This window comes from Anomalospiza imberbis, chromosome 13, assembly GCF_031753505.1.
Source record: "Anomalospiza imberbis isolate Cuckoo-Finch-1a 21T00152 chromosome 13, ASM3175350v1, whole genome shotgun sequence".
In the NCBI taxonomy this organism is placed as follows: Eukaryota; Metazoa; Chordata; class Aves; order Passeriformes; family Viduidae; genus Anomalospiza; species Anomalospiza imberbis.
Window position 1 is genome coordinate 7,273,134 of NC_089693.1, and position 19,840 is coordinate 7,292,973.

General features: G+C 44.5%; 1 long non-coding RNA gene across 1 annotated transcript in view; it reads left to right on the forward strand.

Annotated features, from left to right (window-relative positions):
* Positions 1-3,167: 3,167 nt before the first annotated feature.
* LOC137481803 (uncharacterized) overlaps positions 3,168-19,840 on the forward strand; it is a 68,492-nt gene continuing 51,819 nt past the window's right edge. The window contains exon 1 of the long non-coding RNA XR_011003690.1: positions 3,168-3,475. This is a non-coding gene — a long non-coding RNA (uncharacterized lncRNA). The remainder of the gene's footprint in view (positions 3,476-19,840) is intronic.

A 19,840-nucleotide genomic window follows, 5' to 3' on the forward strand; every position in this document is an offset into this window, starting at 1 on the left:
CAGCAGCTTCCCTAAGATCTTCCCATCACTTTGGATTTCTTCACGGCAACTTTCTTTCTCTCCTTCTTTTCCCTTGCCTCCAAGGAGTGCTTTGTAAATATGTGCCATCCAGTGGGAAAGCAGATGGGGGGATCATAGAAGTCATGCTTTAGGGATTCATAGGAAGATTGTTCTGTCCTATTTCTCAAAAAAAAAAAAATACTTGCCTTATATTTCTTCACAGGAAAAGAGGTTTCAGGCTCTGGCAGCGTGGGACTCGCAGCCATGGGAAAGATCTAAGTGTGCACACACCACAGTATCTGAAGAGAGAAAGGAGAGGTTTAAGACCTTATGATACAGGTCAATTTTTAATACAATTGTTTCAGTGCACCATTTATTTATATTCTTGTTAATCTCTCCGACCTGTACTCTCCTCACAACAGCAAGTTCAACATGTGATGTATTTCTGGTTACTGAAGTAAAGAGCTCATGGAATAAATCTGGGGAGAAGGGGCAGTTGCCCAGGAGAGAACACACAAGTGCTCAGCTGAGAGCAGGGACTGGCACACCTAAAAAGTGGTCCAGCTGCTGGGATCACTTCATCCCTCTCCTCACTTTCCTCTGCTCACTGAAAAGGCCTGTGCAGGAGGATCTGTGGTTTAGAGCTGCTGGGGAAAACAGAGGGGGGTTTTTGACTGGGTTTGGGGGTAGATTTCCCCTAAAACTCTGTCTCACTTTAAGATGTGTTGCTGGCTTTGATCCCCTTCAAATAACTTCTTTTGTATTGCCCGTGGTGGTTTTCTTTCTCCCCTGTGCTATTTCTGGGGGGAGTTACATGTGAGGACTGTAGGTCTGGTGTGAGCAACTAGCAAAAGCCTCATTCTGATGAGACACTTTTAGTTTTCCAGTTGCTTTCTGGGGATAACTGGAGTGTCTGTGCTTTCTTAACTGAGGTGTGATGCTCTTTGTCATGGAGAAAAAGGATCCCAAAGCTCCTCTTTAGCTTGTTACACCCTTATCCTGTAATCAATAGCTTTCATCCCCACTTGCTACATGGGCCCCAAAAGTTTTTGAGTGGCATGACGAATTTTCTTGCAAGAATTTATGGCTTTGTTGCTCTCATAGCTACCTGTTGAGAGCCCTTAGAAGTGGTCTGTGGATCCCAGGAGTCCTTAGGCAGCAGATTGAAAACTTGGTCTGCAGTTGTTTGTGAGCTAAGCTCAGAGCCTGAGTATTTTGGCTGACTTCTGAGCTTTGTCTCTTTCTCCTTTTTCCTCTTCTCCCCAAAGCATGCACCCATCCCAAGGGGCCTGGAGATTCACAGTCTAATTTTAAGCAGCTAAACTGAACCGTATGTTTTTATAATGGTGTTGCAAGCTTTTTGGAGGCTGAAACACAGCAGGAGGGTTAAGCTCAGAAAACCCAAAAGCACAGTTGTTAACCTGGCCTTCGTGTTTAATGTGAGCAAAGGAGTTTTTAGAGGGAGGTGAGGGGAATGTAGCACCTCTGCGTTGGCTGAGATGTGAGGGCATGAAAGAAGCCCTCTGATATTAGGCACAGGCGTGGGAGTGGGGCTCTCCAAGCAGAAAAACACTGAAAAGACAAACTGCTCAGGCCAAGACTGCCGATGAGGTATTTTAAAGCTGTTGTGTATCTGTCATGTGTACTCTGCTCTGAAGCTGGCACACTGCAGATTCTAGGAGCAACTTCTTCACAGTTTGAGGGGGAAAAACCACAACAATACTGAGTGTTAGAGGCTTTTTAGACTAGTGGTGAAAGTGATGTAAAAAGATCCAATGTCTGTGTTTGTCTAACATTGATTTCCAATTGTAAAATGAGCTGGACATTTTTAACAATGGGATGATGAACCCCTGGAGCAGTTGCCTAAGGGATGAGACAAGCTCTCTGTTACTTAAATCCAATATATCAAGTTCAGATCACTTTTCTGAAAGTAGCATTCCAGCTCAACTAGAAGTTCCTGAGCTCAGTATAGGACCACCAGTTGAATTTTTACACCCAGAGCTAAGTGGGAGGTCAGATTAGAAGATCATAACAGTCTTTTATTTCTTCAAAGTTGAAATCCTTGAGCATATAAAAGTGAAATCAAAGAGATGAGAAAGGTCTCAGGGCCAAATATTGCCTGCCAAACCCAATTATCAGAACTGCAGTTCAGAGGGATCTGTGCCTTGCTGGGCCAGAAGCATTTGACCACTGATTATGGCAAAGGATATAAGTGTTAGGAGAAGTGACACGTCTGCAAGAAAACAGCTTCAGTTTCAGGAAACCTGCACTTTCCCCACCTGGAGGGACTCATGAATTGCCTTAGGCTAAGCTAGGTCTGTGTTTCAGAAGAGAATCTCCCAGAAGCGTGCAGGACTCTGTGTGTTTATGGTATGGCTGAAGGGAGCAGGAGCAGGAGTTCCAAGAATGTCACAAGGATGGGCTCTGAGCATGAGCGAGGATGAAATGAGAGATGGGCAGCTAATGTCAAAATTATGGTGTGGCTTGAAGCCCCTGCTTCCCCTCCTAGTACTGCAGAGGTGGGCAGAGCACAGGTAAACTCACACCTTCAGTATTTCCTCATGATCCCTGTAGGACAGGGATCCTCAGTGCCAAGGGGCACTGAGTGCCCTGGTTCTTTCAGCCAAGGGCCCTCAGTGCCCAGTGCAGAAGGGAGGGAGCTGGCAGTTCCATGAAAGTGCTTGCAGCCTGCCTTGCATCCAGTGCACTGCATGCATACAGGTTGTGAATGATTTCTTCCCTAAGAAATGAGCCCAGGTTAAAAATAGCTGAGTGCTGCCTCCTTCCTGCTTGCCGAGGCCGGAGATCGCTTGAAGTGCTGGCAGTCATTTTTAATGTGGGAATGTTTGGAAGCCAAAATTGTCTGACATCTCCTGCCAGTATGGGGAGCTCTGGGGACAGCTGGAGGGCAGACAGTGGAGCCTGGTTTTCTCTTTACCCTGGCCTGGAAGGAGAGGGTAAGAAGTTCACTCTGGAGACAACATCTTCATTCTCAGTTCCAGCCTTGACTCTCTGCTGAACTTGTTAATGAAGGGCTAATTAACACTAGATAGTTTTGTTACATGGCACCTGGAGCTGAATCAAGATAAAATATTTTCAAGCTGCTACATTACAGGCAAACTGAGCCTGATACTCAGTCTGGTGTAGGCGACAGCCTCTTTTGCATGTGTCACCAGCTCCCTGTTACCTGGTGAAATTGTACAACAAATTATGTGTTTGGAGGGTTATGTGGGAATTGTTTGTCTATCCCTGCTCCTCTTCTGTGGGATTATATCTGCAAAGAGCATGCAAAGCTGGAAAGGTTGAAAATTTAGGACTTAAATTACTACATGGATGTTTTCTCATTAATTCTCAGCTCAGGGCTTGCAGGAATTTGACACCATTTGAGAAGCAGGGGCACAGAGAGCTGGTACCACATGATGATTCCCTCATCACCTGCTGACCTGAAGGACTGACTAAAGCCTAGAATGGCACTGTAAGTAATGACATGTTCTTGCAGTTTGCAGTGAAATAATCAGGATTAAGCCCAAAGGCATGATTAAAACTATGCAGCTCATACTGTGGTGTGAAAAGGATGAAAACAATCAGGTATTTACTTACTGAACAGTTAATGCAGTGGTTTTTACTCTGACTAATCAAAGCTCTTGGGGTGGGCAAAGTTTGTCAGATCTTACCTGAAAGAGATGGCGTTTTCTGGTCTCTGTGCTTGCAAGGAGAGAAGGAAGGGGGAATACAAGAACATAAACTATCTCCTGCACCCCAGATGTCAAAAACTCTGTGAGGGATGTGCTGTTTAGTTTCTGGCTGACAGATCTCCTCACAGACATGATCAATCACTGGTGGATGGTGCTAGGAAGGTGAGAAATTTGTTTTATATGCTGACTCCAGCAGAGCCTGATCTAGGAGATGGTTATTGAGACAGTTTAACTGGAGCCTGAAGGGAACTGAGAAGTTATGATCTTATATCCATATTATCAAGGCCATTGCCACATGACAAGGCAGGAGTTGTCACCAAGCAAACTCCTTCCTCTTCCTCTACCAGCTTGAAAATGAGCCACAGTTTTCTTGATTTCAGACCTTTTCGCCATGAAGTTTTTCTGCCCCCAACGCGAACCTCAATGTCATTCCCTGCTCATCAAATGCAGCTGTGTCTTTGCTGTGCTGGCATCTGGAGCATCCTTTCCATGATGCGTTCAAGCCCTCTCACTTCCCTTCCTCAGCTGCCTGAGTAGTGTATGCCCTCAGGTCTCTGACTTAGCCCTTCTCCCTTTTCTGCTCCCAGCCTCAGAGATTCATTATAGAAAATGATCCAGTTTTCAGAAGTCACAAGGTTCTGTTTCTTCCACTTAATTATTGTTTTATTTTAATAAGCAATTATGTTTTGAAGGCACGTAGGGGCTCCAGGCATTAACCACTTATCACCCGCTGAGTGATTTAAAACTAGTGAAGCACATCCCATTTACAGATTGGAATAAGGCCTGAATCCTATCAGCAGACAAATGAGTTCAGAAATACTCCATGTTTGTAACTCCTCGCTGATGGTTTCATCTCCTGCTCCTCAGAGAGGAGCTGGTTATGTGCTGGAGGGATGTCTGTTCCCTTACTGCTCTGATAAGAAGCAAAGGGCTCATTAGGGGCTGTGAAAGGGAGGAGACTATCTGTTAGCTGGTTTGTGCAAATTACTTTGCCAAGTGTCTTCCCCAAGTCTCTCTTCAATACACACCACAAAATCCCAGCTACTAAATCAAGCCACAGCTCGGCTATCCCTCATGTGAGATGCAAATCTGCTCCATTGTGAGAGGTAAGAGCAGGATACCTGTGAGTCTCAGCTCCAGAACTGATACAGAAAATAAATACAGTCTTACAGAGCTGAGGTATTAGGTGCAGTTGTTGGTTTGCCTTCAGGAACTGTTATTCCCTACCAAAAGGCAATGTATCGAGCCCACTCCAAGAGCAGGAAAACTCACTAGATGTAGCAATTCACAGGAATAAACCCTGAGCGTTCCCATAGATTGGGAGATGTCCTCAGAAGCACCACCTTGAAGAACAGAGACCTGTGTTATCAATGCTATCTGACTTTCTCCTGAAGTTTTTATAACCTAATGGCTTGCTTTTTGTCCTCCCACATCTCCTTGACTTCCAGCTGGCACAGTTGGAAGCTTGTTTGAAAACAGAAACCCATTATATGTTTATTTTTATGTTACACATTAAAAATACCAGCCAGGCCTGCACTGATCTCCTGACTGGAGCTGCAGCCTGGCTCATGTGTGCTGTGGAGCATCATTACAGACATTATGCACAGTGTCAGCCAGCACATGGGCCATATGCTCCAAGGTGTGCGTTCTCCACAGACTGCATGAGCCATTTAGAGACCCCGGGGAGTTTTTAAATGGGTTTAAATGCCAGGGGAGATTTAAAGGCACTGTAACCCACACCAGCCCTCGGATGCCAAGGGATGCAGCTCTGGTGCCAGCGTCATCCATGGAGGAATGCTCTCACATAGTGCACAGGGGCTTCCTGAGCTGGGGAACCTCAGGGAGCAGAGAGACCCCCTGGGAGCCAGTGGTGGATGTGACAAGGGCTGAGAGCGCCCATGCAGCACTACAAAAAAAAAAAAAAACCTTGGGGAGGAAGGAGAAATGGGAATGAGCTAAGGTGAAAGTGAAGGTGGTGTCCTTACTACAAAGGACAGTTTCCTTCCCATTTGCTCTCTGATGTATCCTTGGGGATTCATTTTCCATGCTGAAGATGATTATTTAAAACTGTAGTTTCTTTGAATAAAGAAGGGGAGTAGAAGATCGTGGTGAAATGTGCGGTCACCCACAAATGTGTTCCCTGAGGTGACCTGAGCTGTTCCTCCTTTTATTTCAAAGTTCCAACCTCTTGGCCTGTGTGTCCTGGCCACTATTTTTCCACAGCCAGAAATGAAGACAGCAGGCTTTCTTTTTGGAGAAACACAGCCATTTCCAAACAACAGTCAGCCTGAATTACATGTCAAAGAAGCTCCTGTTATGTTCCTACCTGTGCATCATCAGAATAGGCCCAATAAAAAGCCTCGTTTCTCTTTATTTCCTTGTGATTTTACCTCCCCTGTCCATTTGAACTTATGTTGTCATCCTCTATTTCTTTCTGGCCCAATGTCTGCTCTGAATTAGAAACTGATGGCTCCAGCACATCTCTCAAAGGGAGAGTAGAACATCCAGAAGAGTCTCTGGGTCAGTGTCTGGAAATGTGGAATTTGTAGGGGCTGCTCCTTCACTACTTCCCCATGCAAGGTCTGGGCATTATTTGCTCTGTGCCTGCTTCATCAAATTCCCTGGAGCTGGGCTGGGATGCCTCTGCTCTTTTCTGAAGTCCTTTTGGTGTTCTTAGCTTGGATTTGGAGCACAGCTCAGCAATGTTTGGTTGTCATGTCCCCACCAGGCTGGGGACAGCAATACAACAAATTCAGCAGAGCTTGTTGATAGGATTTGACTCAAATCACAGAGGGGAAAAAGAAGCAGCTCTGTAAAAACAGAAATTCCTCCAGATGATAAATTCTATTAGAGGCAAATAAATACAAAAGCCAAGTATGAAAGGGGCATATTCTGATTTTTCTCTTTTCTTAGTGCGATTTGAGCATAATTTGATGGGGCTCAGCTAAGCAAGCAGTGCAGAGACCCTGAGGAATGAGGCTCTGTTTGCTGAAAAGTCAACATCATGCCTCCTCAGCAGTAGGAGAAGAGGTGTGAATGAGATTGCATAGAATCAGATCCCTTTCTCCCTGCTGGAAGCTTAAAGAGATTGGAAACGCACTTGAAACCAAATAGACAGAGCTGGACTTGCAGACTGTGTAGGCATTTTGATTTTTCTTACCCTTCTCTGGGGCTGAGCTCAATGAAGACATCAAAGAAGATGCCCTCAGACAGATTTGTGAAGATGGGACTGGGCTCTAAACCAGCATGCAGACCTGCTGGGTAGAGATGGTTTGAGGCAAAATTAAGGCAAAAAAAATAGCAAACTAACTCAGGTAAAGCTGAGAAGTACCAAGAGTTTCTTAGGTAAAGATATCCAGCTGCTCATTACCAGTACTTAGCATATGATCTATCAATATTTATGAGCACAACCCAGCTTGATGTAGGGTCTATGCATTCTCTCCAGTCTAGTTAGTTTATTTCACTGCAACTAGAAAACAAAATTTCATAGAAATAAGATATTTTTCAGACAGCTGAAGGATTCCCTGGCTGCACAGAACTTGATGGGAGAGTGAAATGCTAATAATTCTATTGGACAGGATTTTAGGGCTGAATTAACGAGCAGCAACCACCATCCAAGTGTGGAACAATTATGTCAGTTTATGCCTGAAAAGCCTGAATTTGCACATGTAAGATAGACAGAGATATAGAGCTTGGCCTGCCTAGTGATGGCAAAAGATGAGTTGCATCAGGGCATGTCCAAAGGCCACTGAAGGATTTGTCCCTTTAGAGTTATAAAATACAGATACTGGAACTGGAGGTGAGGTCAGGTGATGGTGAATCCATCCTCCTTGCACTTGTCCCATTGAGGCAATACAAATTTATTTCCTGGAACATTTCCTCAAGTGTTTTCTTTCTTGTTGCTGTTGGAGTGAGGTGACATTTTTCATGCACAGTCTGGTGGATGTGCCTGAGGCAATGCTGAAACATAAGTCCTCCATCTCATCTGTTCCCCCTGTTCCTATACAAGTCTTGGGCTGGGGGATGAGCAATAACTCAGTAGCGTTTCTAAGCCACGGGGGAATGGCTGGAAATTAGAGGGACACCTTGATAGAAGAGCCATTTGAAGGAATATTAATTAACAGGCAGCAAGTTCTGGACAATTGAATCACAACTCCAGATGTTCCCATTCTGACTAAATGCTTTAGCAAAAATGTTTAATTGATTGCTATCTTGTGAGCTCTGTGTGTGTGTGATAAAACCCAAGGCTGCTGAGCTACAGGGATTGCCTGATGGTAGCAACAGAGTGCACTGAGTGTTTCTTCACCTTTTTAAACTTGTGCTTTTTTATCATAGGGAATTGAGGCCAGGTTCAAAAATATTCTTTAATTTATGATCTTTATTGTAGTGTCATGGTGCTGATTGAAGTCACTGGACCCCACTGTACATGGATGCCTTTAAATAAAGAGACATCTGTGTTTGGTCTGAAAGGCCTCTGAGTCTTGTTTAATGAGGGACTGCAGATTCAAGGACTTCTTGATTTCTATATATCTATAGAAAAGGTGCAAGTCGAGGAGGGCAGCTGAAAGAAGAAAGGAGCCATTGAGATAAAATAAAACCAACCTGAGCTTTTGCCCCAGGCTGTAATTGTACCACAGCTGAATTTCAAATAAGAAATTATTTTCCTCCTTTTTTTTTTTCCCCGGCCTTTCTCCAACCAAATTCAGAAATGTCAGCCAAGTATAAGGATGTTCTACCTGACATCTTGTTGGCTGGGGGGCCTCAAAGGACCACAAGGGAAGGGAAGATGTCTAATAGGTTAAATGACACTTTGCAATGAAATTATAAAGTCCCAAAGATTTGACTTGTATTCCTGCAACTGGATGGGAAGAGCTTTTTGTAGCAGACTAGATCCAAATTCTCACGATATCACAGGTATCTTTTAATTTAAGTAAAAGCTGGCATGACCCTAATGGAGATGCTTCTCACCAAAATGGAATTTTTGTGATGATTAATAGATTGGTTGTGACTTGATCCAAGGTTGTTTCTCACTGGGGCAAACACATTGATTTCAGTGGAAACATCCTTGACTTTTAGGTCCCATTCCTTTTCCATACTATGAAAGCTAAACTGAAAGTAGTACACGAAGTAAATTAGTCCCATGCTTCTAAAAGCAGGAATGCTTCTGCTAAAAGTATAAGTACTTAATGGACAAGGTTTCTGTGAAAGAAAAAAAAAAAAGAGGAAAAAAAAGCCATATTGACAGGCAATACTAGTGTGTTGTCATGAGAACAATTTTATGTTTTATTTGTGCCTTTCCCCTCCAGAGTTTCAGAGCATGAAATTTTGTTGTGTTCTAAACTGTTACAAAGACCTCAGTGCTGCCCACAACCAAGGGAATAAGACAGATTTAACAAGGGGAAGAGACATTAATGTGGTGTGCTGAAATACCCAACAATTTATTCCTTGGTGCTTGGTTATGCTGAATGCTTTTGTTCCAGCTGGGGTCGCTCATCTGTGAGCAACAAACCTACAGCACAAAGTGTCTGCACACAACCTTTGTGTTTCTCTGTCTGTGGCTTCAGAAGGTTCACAGCTCGCTTGACTGACAGGCATTGTCTGGATGTGCCAGTCTCTGCCAGAACTGAGGTGTGTGGAACCAGGTAAATGAAGGGGAAAAGCCAATTTGAGTGCAGCTGTAAAGTAGAGACTTAATTGTTTTAATATGCAGGAATTTAGGGGTTATTAATTTGCTTTTTTTAAAAATAGCATCTATTTTTAGCTCTCAAAGGTGGTTGTTTCCTAGGGATTAGTGACATGCCTCTCTGCCAAGGTGTGTAGGCTGATTTTGGAGAAGCTTCCAGCCTGCCTGGATGGAGGCTGATGTCTTGCAGACTCCTTAGAGCACCCTGGCAAGGGAACACTTCCTATTATATTTGGCCTATAATGCTATAGATGAACTGTTGCTTTTTCAAGACCGTCCTAATCCTGCCAGCTCAAAGGGAACAGCAGCTCTGGAGGAATCCAAGATGCTTTGGCACCCCTGCTAAAGGACAAACTGATTATGCTTCCTTCTGAGAACACTGCTGCAGGCCTTCCTGGCAGCAGGGTTGATGGAACAGTGGCTATTTATGTATAAAGCAAAAGAAAGGAATGTGGGATTGGTTTTGTCTGCATACAGCTACCTGATCCCATTTGAAAAGCCACTGATGCCTGGCAGAATTGTAACCTTCCAGGCCATGAACTGACTGGGAGCTAGAACCCAAATAGCTAGAATACTAGAACCCAAATTCTGGTCTGGGCATCAAAATCTGAGCTTCTGGCAGGCAGAAATCAAATCCTGGGTTGCATGTCTTCGAGTTTGTCAGTTCCCAGGCTGAAAACAACAGAGAGTTCCTGCAGCTAACAACCTGCTGCTCCAAGAGAAGGAATCAGTGGGAGCAGTTGGGCACTGATGAGCAAAGGCTGAGAGTCTGCTCCACACTGTTTAGAGCTTTGTCATCATAATTAGATCTTAAAATGTGTCAGTTCTGCATGAGACAATTCATCAGCATGGCCCAGGAGCACGTTTGCTTGGGAGTGTGAGTGTCTGTGACTGGCACCAGAGCTATTTAATGCAGCTGGGACAATGCATGGCCATATCCCAGTTTGTGGGCTGTAGGAATGGGATGGGAATGATGAGAGAAGGAAGGGCTCTTGCTACCTTCTAATTTTCACTGCCTTCATCACTTCTGAATTGAACAAAACCTCCCCCCACAGAGCGGCAACCAGCAAAGGCAGTGAGCATAAGGTATTCAAATAAGAGCTTTCCTTTCCCATCATAAAAGTTGGCTATAAATTGTCATTTGGGTGTTTTTAGAGAGAAAATTTTTATGTCTGTATTATTTTTGTTTCTGCAACTTCTCTTGTCTCAAAGGTTTTCACCCTGAGGAGCCAGGAGGCTGCTCCCCCTTGGGAAGAGGAAATGCAGAGATGACCAGGGATGATTGCAGAAACAGGGAAAGGAGGAATGGTGGCATGAAGTGGATCTTCTGGTCTGAAGTCATGCCCTCACCATGTATCCATGTCATCCAGGGATGTCACATCTGGAGGACTCCATCCCCAGAGAGACAAGTGCTTTGTCACTATATGAAATCACGTCTCCTATGCTACCAGTTTGTGGTAACATGCAAATTGTAGAGCTTTGGAAGATGGGAGAGAAATTAGAGGGGATCTGAGGAGCTATTAATTTTATTTGCGGGCTTTAAAATATATTTTTCCACTCCTATGGAGAAAGACAAAAATGCACACAGCTTATGGAGCCTGGAGGCTGCTGAATTTCACGTGGATTTGAATGCCATCCTCATAACTGTGACTTGGGAAATCATCAAGCCTCAAGACACAAGAAAAATATTGATACTCAGTGCTGGAAAAGTCAACTGTGACAATAAGCTTCCCCCAGAACAAGTTATAATTTACCTGGCCACTGCCACAGCAGGACTGCCACTTCCACTGTGACCCAGAGTTCACAATCCGTGGAGGGAACCCACCAAGCCAGAGAGGGGCTGTGTTTCTCTCTTGGCTGGATTATAAACATTATAATCCCATTCTGTTTTGCAAAAGTCTCACTTCATTTATTTAATCTGTGAGGGATACAGTCTTCCCTTCTGGCATGCCATTGCTTTGGGGGCTGTGCTGGTCCCTACTGACCATCAATTTCTAATAATGTTGAGGGCTGCATTTCAAGGATGAAACCAAGTAATTCCTCTGTCAGCTCATTGTGATATGTCCCTGGCTAAAAGCCTGGGAAACAATTTTCTTATGACCTACTCTTTGATGATAGTGGGCTGTTTTATGCTGCTGCAGTCTCCCCCCATATGCTTGGCTTTGACTGATAAAGCTCAGCTGAGAGAGAAAAAATAAAAAATACTGCTGATGTGCATTGCTGCTGCTGGCAAAGGCCAGAGCCCCGCATGGGGCCCCCAAAGAGGAACAAGAATCTATCTGTTGAGATTGAGCCTGATTTAATTCTTCTTATAAAGCATCTTGGCAACTGTCTGGATCTGACAGGTTGATAATAAGACTTTCCCTCAATGCAAAAAGGAAAGTAATTTACATTGGCTTCACACCTCTGGCAAGCAGGAAAGATCCTGCCCTATGTTAGTGCAAATGGGGAGCAGACGTGAGAGCGAGAGCAGGCAGCACCAGGGAAGGGGGGAAGGCTTGCTCCATGCTTGAGCAAGCACAAGAAAATGCCATTTGGAAAATGTCATTGGCTGAGGGCTGGGCTTGGAATCAGCATTCTGTCCATGGCAGCGGTTTGGAACAGCTTTCCAGCCAAATCCTGAAGGATCACTCCTAGGAGGAGCAGCAGCTCCACCTGATTTCATTTTGCTCCATTTAGCCCAGTGCTCCTGCTGATACACTGCTCACTCTCCCTTATTACTGCACCAGCACCCAGCTGCACTAAGGTTTTATTTTTTGTTTTGTCATTTCATTGATAAGCATCTGACAGCCTCCAGGGAAGGACAGTGACTTTCATTGAGTGGAGAAGGGGTCTCCAGGAGGTGCAAGGATGCAATTACCCAGCCTCTATCTCCCCCAGTTCCCAAGCACACAGCTATTCCCAAGAGATCTAACAATCTGTATTGTGTCCCACCCTAAACCTGCTGTCATACTTGTTCTGGTTCTGAGTAAGGGCCTTGTAAGATGGGCCCTCAGCAGCTTTCTGCTGGTCTCATGCCTCCAAAACAAGTGACTTGAGGCAGCCTCTCCATGCCTCACACGCAAGCCTGGATTGCCCCTCAGCACAGTGCCATGTGAGGTAACAGTCCTGTGATTGAAAATCCTCAGGTGAAAGCATGCCAGGACAGTGCCATGTCCTTCAGAGAAATGGTATTTAGAAAGTTTTGCTCTTCACAACTTACTAGCTTTAAAGGCTTCTGTCCCTCCTGTCAAAATTGAGCTGGGAGGTGCTAGGGAGGGGAGAACGGGGTTTATGTAACACAAACAAAAGGGGGTGGGTGGTGAGAGCATTTACCTGATCCCTGGCCACTGGGATCATGCAGAGGTTTTTTTTCTGTGACAAGGCACTGGCTGGGCTCTAGGGCTCTTTCTTCTGGAGTGCTGTCTGTTACAGGGAGGTTTTTTGGAGACCTCATACCCAGCCCAGGGCAGTGTAGGCAGGGGGACTCCTGAGAGCTTTTAAATGCCCTGGCTGGATGTGGGAAGGAGGACACTCAGGTGCAGAGAGGTACTGAAGGTCGTAAGAAGCAGAGCAGGAGAATACCTTGTGCTGTGGGGACACAATCACTAGAAATTGAGCTTGTCCTCTGCCCCCTGATTTAATCTGTCTTTAGGGGAAACCTGTGTTAAAGTGTGCAATGGTGAATTCCAGCTTTGAGAAGTGTCACACAGCTGCTCTGGGGAAAGTAAAGCTCCTACCTGAAGGCTGTGGCTGGTTTAAGGTGTTGGCAAGGGTGAGTAGAGCCATAGAATATGGGAAGGTGTTGTGTGGCAGGTGGGAAGGTTCAGGTGGTGGGAGAAGAGATGTGAGAGGTGAATCTCATGGAATGGTGTTTGATGTTGTGTAGAAGGTACGACATAGAAGGTACATGGGCCATTTTGGGGGAAATAATATCTAAAGATCAGGAATAAGAAAAGCTTACTGAATATTAGTAATAATACTATTGGAAGAGCAATGTAACTAGCTGTGGAGATTGCATCCGTATCTTGGCTGAGCTGTGCTGGAAGGGCAGGGTGCCTGTTCAGGGGTCTTAAACACTGCCTGTCATTGTGCCAGGTAAATATAGGACCCTGAGAGGGAGGCTCAGCCCTTACAACAATCCTTACAAATGAGAGATCCTGCCTGAAAGCAAAAGAGATGAAATTAAGACAAGTGCAAAGCACTCCTCTGGGGCAGGCAAAGCAGAATACACAAACACAAAACAGGGAATACACAATGAGGCATCTGGAGAGGGCCGGGGTTGCTCTGGTTCACAAGCAGAATATGAATCAACCCTGCAAGGCTGCTGCAAAACACCTCATTGTATCCAAGATTGTATTAACCAGAGTGCTCTTTGCCAGACTCGTGAGGCAATGATTACAACCTGCTTGGAGCTGACAGGGCTTCAGTCAAGTGTGGGTGTCCAGAACTGATGTGGAACTTTATCTACACCCATTAAGGAATTTGGAGAGCCCAGGGTTGGCCTAACAACAAATCAAGTGAATGATAAGAGGTCAGGCAAACAAGTCCCGTGGACAAAGATTGAAGGCACCACATCAGCTCATTTTAAGAGAGAAGCTATGGAAATGGGATGTAGTCAGTCTTCCTCACAGAAGGAGTACTTATAAAAAAGGCTGATGATGAGTCATTTTCCATGGTCACTGGTGTAAGAAAAAGAAGGTGATCGAATTCATGTTGAAGATTTAAGAGGTTTACTAGGAAAACCCTTTTAATCCCTAGAGAGGTAAAACACTAAAACAGGCTGTCTAGGAAAGATGTGCCATCTTTTTTTCTAGTGAGTTTTAGGAGTGGGCTAGACAAACATCTGTTATTTAAGTATATTTGACAAACAACTATTATTTAAGTTATTTAAATATATTTGATCCTGCCTCTGATGATCCCACAGAATGCCTTTCTGCCATATGTATCTATAATTAAGCACAATATAAAACCACAGACGTTTCCTCGAGGAGTTAAAAAACCCATCTATAAATAGATAAAGTCCTAATCTTTTAGTGATAAAACTAGGTTGAACGTGCCTTATGTGACAGCTCTTTTCATATATCATTGTGGAGCAAACATCAGGAGGAGAAGGAACTCTTTAAACCAAAGAACAGCACTGCTGTAACAACATGAGTATAAAACTGGCCTGGCATAAATTAGGCAGGAAATAGAAAGAAAGTTTTGAGCTGTCAGAACAGCAATGTTCTGAAAAAGCCTTTCATAATGGGAATGCTAGAGGCAAAAATCAGAACTTGTTTTTAAAATAGAGTTTGCTAAATTAATTCAAAGGATGTAGAGAACTACTGCCTGTCATAGCACAGTGCAGGACTAGGAGATCCCTTTTGTTGCTGGATTTTAGGAGCTGAGAGGAAAAGAAGTATTTTTTTGTGCCAGTGGGACTGTTTTCTGCTCTTTATTGACACAAATGTGCCTCTTTCATCCTTCTGCTTTTTCATGTGTGAGGCAGTTACTGACATTCCTTTCAAGATCCGAAGGTCAAATCTGTGTTTAAAACTACATAATTGCATTAAGGTGAAGGAGAGAATTCCAAGTCTCAGAAGACCTTCTTGGAGACAACTGCAAATCCTCAGTTGCTGGGTGTCCTCTTGCCTTTTGCAAGGCTGCACTTTGTGCTGATTGGGTCAGTGCCATTTGGGGTTAATGGAGCAGCTGGGAGAACTGCTTCAGTGAAGAGCTGAGCCACTGTAGTCTGATAAACTGGAGCCAAACCTCATGTCCCAGAGGGTCACGGCGTGGCAGCTCAGGTGGGGCAAGGTGAGGTGTCAAAGCAGGGCAAGAAGCTGCTGCAAGGCGATGCAGTGTGCCAAAAGCAGCTAACAGGACAGCACAGGCCCGGTGCCAGGAGAGGAACTTAATTTCCTTGCTGACAAATGAAACAAAGATGTGATTGGAAGTGCCACGTTTTGGAGGTATGAGCAATTTCCCTGTAATCAATCATCCAAACCAAATTGTTTTCATTTCTTTGCATTATTTAGCAGCTTTTTTATGGCAGACAATATGAGCTGGATTTTGTTTTTCACCCGTCCCTAACATTGATGTGATTTGTGGGCTTTGGCAGCGGGATGCTGGGGTGAAGGGAGGCTGAACTGGGCTTCTCTATTCCAAAAACTTGGCAAAGACAATGTCTGTGATTATCAGCTAATCATCCAGACAGAGACGTTGTTTGTCTGCCCCAATTAGGTCTGTGAAGTATCTGGCTTCCAGAAGCTGACAGTGAAACACCTCCAGGAGAGGATGTCAGAAGCAAGAGGGAGGCAGTGAGGAGGTGATAAGGTAGAGCTGAGTTTGATAAGAGCCTCTGACTCCTCCAGTAATTGCCAGAAAGGTGAGACTGATTATTAGACCTATTAGCTCTCCTGGGTATTCCCAGTTATGTGAAGCTTTTGATGTGGTTAGAGACTGTGGAACGAGGGTGGTTCATGTGTCCTGGGCTGAACTGTATGCAAGGGTTCTCTTTCTTTTCCTGGTGAGAAATGTACCTCCAAGATCTCGAGGGTTATTTTACTGTCCCTTGAACAACATGGGGGATATGAGAGAGGAAGGAATTAGCTGCAAGTATCAGCATAGAGGACTCCAGGGACAGATCTGTTTCCTTACATGGGTTCTGCAGCTGAGACTTTTGAGGGAGAGCTGCTTGGTGCAAATATAATTAAATAGAAGGTTGTGAGGAGATATATCAAGAATAAATCTACTACAGAGGAAATGCTTTTCATCTCTTTTAAGTCTGATGACTTTGGCCCCATTTCAAGTCATGGCTAAAGAGCCTGTTTGCACCACACAACATGTCAGTTAGAACCTGATTTATAGGAGGGCATTCTGCAAGGGTCAAGTAGCACCTTGTGTCCTTATGTGATAGAGGAGAGGCTTTTTCCTTCAAGCAGCTTGAGCAGGACATTCTCATGCATTAAAGTCGAAGCTGCCCTTAAGCTGCCTTGCACCAGGGCGTGTCTCTGGAGGCAGCATCACAGTTCACAGACAAGATGCAGATCTCGGTCTGTGTGTGACCTGTGATGCAAAAATGTCCTGAAACCTGCAAATGGACCCTGTCCCACTCTGTGATGCTCCCCAAGAGATGCTTAGACTGGAAAAAGTGATCCCCTGGTGGGTAACTGGTAGGTGACTGCTGGAAAATCTCTGCTCAGCACATCCCAGAATAGCCCAGTTTTACTCCCCATCAAGGCAGCAGGATGGAAGAGCTGTCTTTCAGAGAGAATTTTAAGATGGACAGAGTTGGAGATCAATTTAAGGATTCATTTTTGCTCTGAGTACAAAGGATTGTATATTTGTTTAGATGTCACTGGTGTGTTTCAATTTTGATTTAGCTGGCTTTCTAACAGTCACTGGTGATGTGGCAATCATGGGAGTGTGGGGGTGTCGGGGCTGCTGCTTGCTGTTAAATCTGAACGAATACAATCCTGGAAGCCTGTGCAGTTAACCCTGGGAATTACAAAGGCATCAGGACCTCCTAGCATGTGTAGGTAAACAAGAAAGGCATGTTGGTTGTATCACTGACACAGCACACGAGCTCTAAGCACACACTCACCTCTCTGTGGCTCAGCTCCTTGTACAAGAAATAGGGATCATGATGCTTTTCCTCCTGCCTTTCCTTTCCTGTCTGCCTTGCCTGTTTGGCTGGTTGCTCGTGAGCAAGGAGTGCTCCTTGTGGAGTTTTTGTACAAAGCTTTGTGCACCCGCCCCTGATCGCAGCGGGGGCTCTCCAGTGCCACTGGGTTCGAGTGAGCAGAGACGTCTGAACCCTGCTGGAAGCAACAGCCTGTGCAGCACCAAGGTGGTGGATTAGGCTTGTGCTTGACAGACTGTAATGTAGTCAAATCTCACCGTAATAAATGGTGCTTAAAACAAACCACCGTTTACAGGCACCCCAATGCTTATTTTTCCACTGCTAATTAGTTCTTGATAGGGCAAATGCTTACATCAAGTCGAATGGACACAAAGATCTTTGTTTTCCTGCTTTTTTTCCCTGTGGGTACTTCTCCTCTTCTCCTTCATGTCTTTATTTTCTTTTTAAACTGCCATTTAAATGTTGAGAAGTGCAAAGCCTCCAAGCACAGGGTATTTATGGACAATTCAAATTGAGTGTTTTCCCTCATTATTCTGGGATGGTGAATTCCCACTCCTTTTATAGTTACTATCAAGGTATAATGAAATTTTAGTTGGGTCTCTTGATGGCCACTTTGTTCAATACCAAAAGCCTTTATCTCTTCTTTTACTTTCTCCATCCTCTTTCTCCTGATCTTTAGAAAAGAATAAATCTCATCTTCTGATCATGATGCTTGATATTTCTAAGTTCATTTAATTAAGCCTGTTTTCCCTACATTCTCCTCAGCCTCACTTGCCACTTGTCTCTCAGGTCAGATTTCAGAAGAAGCTTCAAACTTCAGAATTTATTCAGGTGAAACCAACAGAAAATATGGGCTCTTCAGAAACATGATTGTTTGCTTGTGAGGATTTGGAGGGCAGGAAGAGGAGCAAGAGCCATTTAATTCATCTAAGCAGAGGAAAAGTCAATCTTCCACACACAGACAAAGGATGCAACTAGCTAAATGCTTAAATAATGTTTGAGGTAAGGTAATGTGTTTGTCTGGGGAATACTCTGCAGTAATGAAAGGAACATTTCCCTCTCTCTGAGCTGTTGGTGAGGGTTGGTGCTTGGGTGGAGGTAACAAACCGAGAAATAGTGTTTTGCTTTGCCAGGCTGGTGAAACAAACCATGCTGCTGATGCTTTACCATGAAACCTTATGTGGAATTACACAGTCAACAAGTCTTTAGTGTTATTGGGATGTGGAGAGGTTTAACCATTGCTTTGGCTCACATTTCACTGAAGCCCTGTTGCCTCAGTCCAGAGTTTGCTCTCTTTTATTGGGACTAGAAATGGGGAGGGGTTTTGCAGTGTCCCATTCCTACTGGGGATCTTTCTTTGCCCACACTTCCCTCTGTGCTTGGCTGGTCTTTGCTGGCAAAAGTACAGTAGTACTTAAATACCATACTCAGGTCACTTTTATGGTCTCAGAATTAAACTTGGATAGGGATGTGCTGGCAGAAGTGGAATCAGCATGTGCTGGACACTTAACTGCTTGTTCATGTGTGCTCAGGGAGGTTGGTGTGCATGTGAGCAGAATGAAATTATGGGCTTTGCTCTTTTCTGTTTCTTCTCCTGTTCCAGTGATCAAGCCTTAGCAACCACCAGAGCCAACACACACATACAGGTCCTTGAGAATCACCTCCCTTAGATGAAGGGGCAAAAAAATTCCACCAGCTCCTGCTCGCAGAGTCATTAAAATCTGCTTTGCTGAGCTTTCAGCAGCAGAGAAACTCATCCTAAGATGCTCTGTGAGAAAAGTTCAAGTCACAATGGCGGCCACAGTCTGAGCAGCTTTACCTCCCGGTGTGAGCTCGTGATTACACGGCAGTGATGGAAGGCTTAGTCATAGCAGCGGGTCTCCAGGAAACCTTGTGTGGGGGAATGCTGCCTTCAGGCAGCAGACAGCGCTATCAGAATCCTACCAGGGACATATGCAAAAAACGGGAGCTTAATTGCCAAATTTCCCCTTTATCTTAATATAATTAACAAGCTGGTGTCTCTGCGGCTCTGGTTTAAGGGAATGCTCAGAAATGTGTTATGGATGTGTTAAGGAGGATGGCAGTTTTGTTACTGTGGCTCCTTTCATAAAATCTCAGATATCTAAAATATTACTGAATTATTAGGCTTTCTTATAAAACATGCCAACAAAACAGAAGCTTTGCTATCAACCTTCTTGTGTTATACTCCTCTCTCCTCCAGCACTTGATATGCAATGAGGTTTAGTTGATCATTCTCTTGTAGCAAGAAACAGTCCCCATTTGTTTGGATGAGATGCTCCTCGTAGTTGGTGCTGGCAGCTCTCTGTGAATGGTGACTCACAGACTCATTGGACAAGCATCCACACAAATAAAAAATTCATCAGGCTGGTCACAGCGTAAGGTGCAAGGAATGGGATGACTCAACACTGCTGTCTTGCAGCATTGCATGCAAACTACCCAGGAGATGGTGCCTGGCACCACCAATAGATGAAGATTTGAGGTAAAATGACTCAGCTCAGTGTCAGGTGGAAATCCACCAGCCCTAACAACCTCTGCCTTTGCATCCTGCGGTCACAAAAGTCTGCTTGGTGTATGACCCAAGAGGCATTTTGCTGTAAGGGCTCTCCCTCTTCCCTGTTCAGACATCCTTGCTTTGCAGACAAGATTGTTTGTTTAGCCACAGCAGTGAGAAGCAGAGCTCTGGAGTGTGAAGGTGAGCTTGGCTGAGCCTGGGTGCAAGTCAGGTTCAAGCAGGACTTATCTCAGGAGAGACTGGCAATGTTTTTGAAGGCAATACACTCCCAGCCCCTTTGAAGCCTTATCAGGGATCTGGCTGTTTTATCTATAATGACTTTT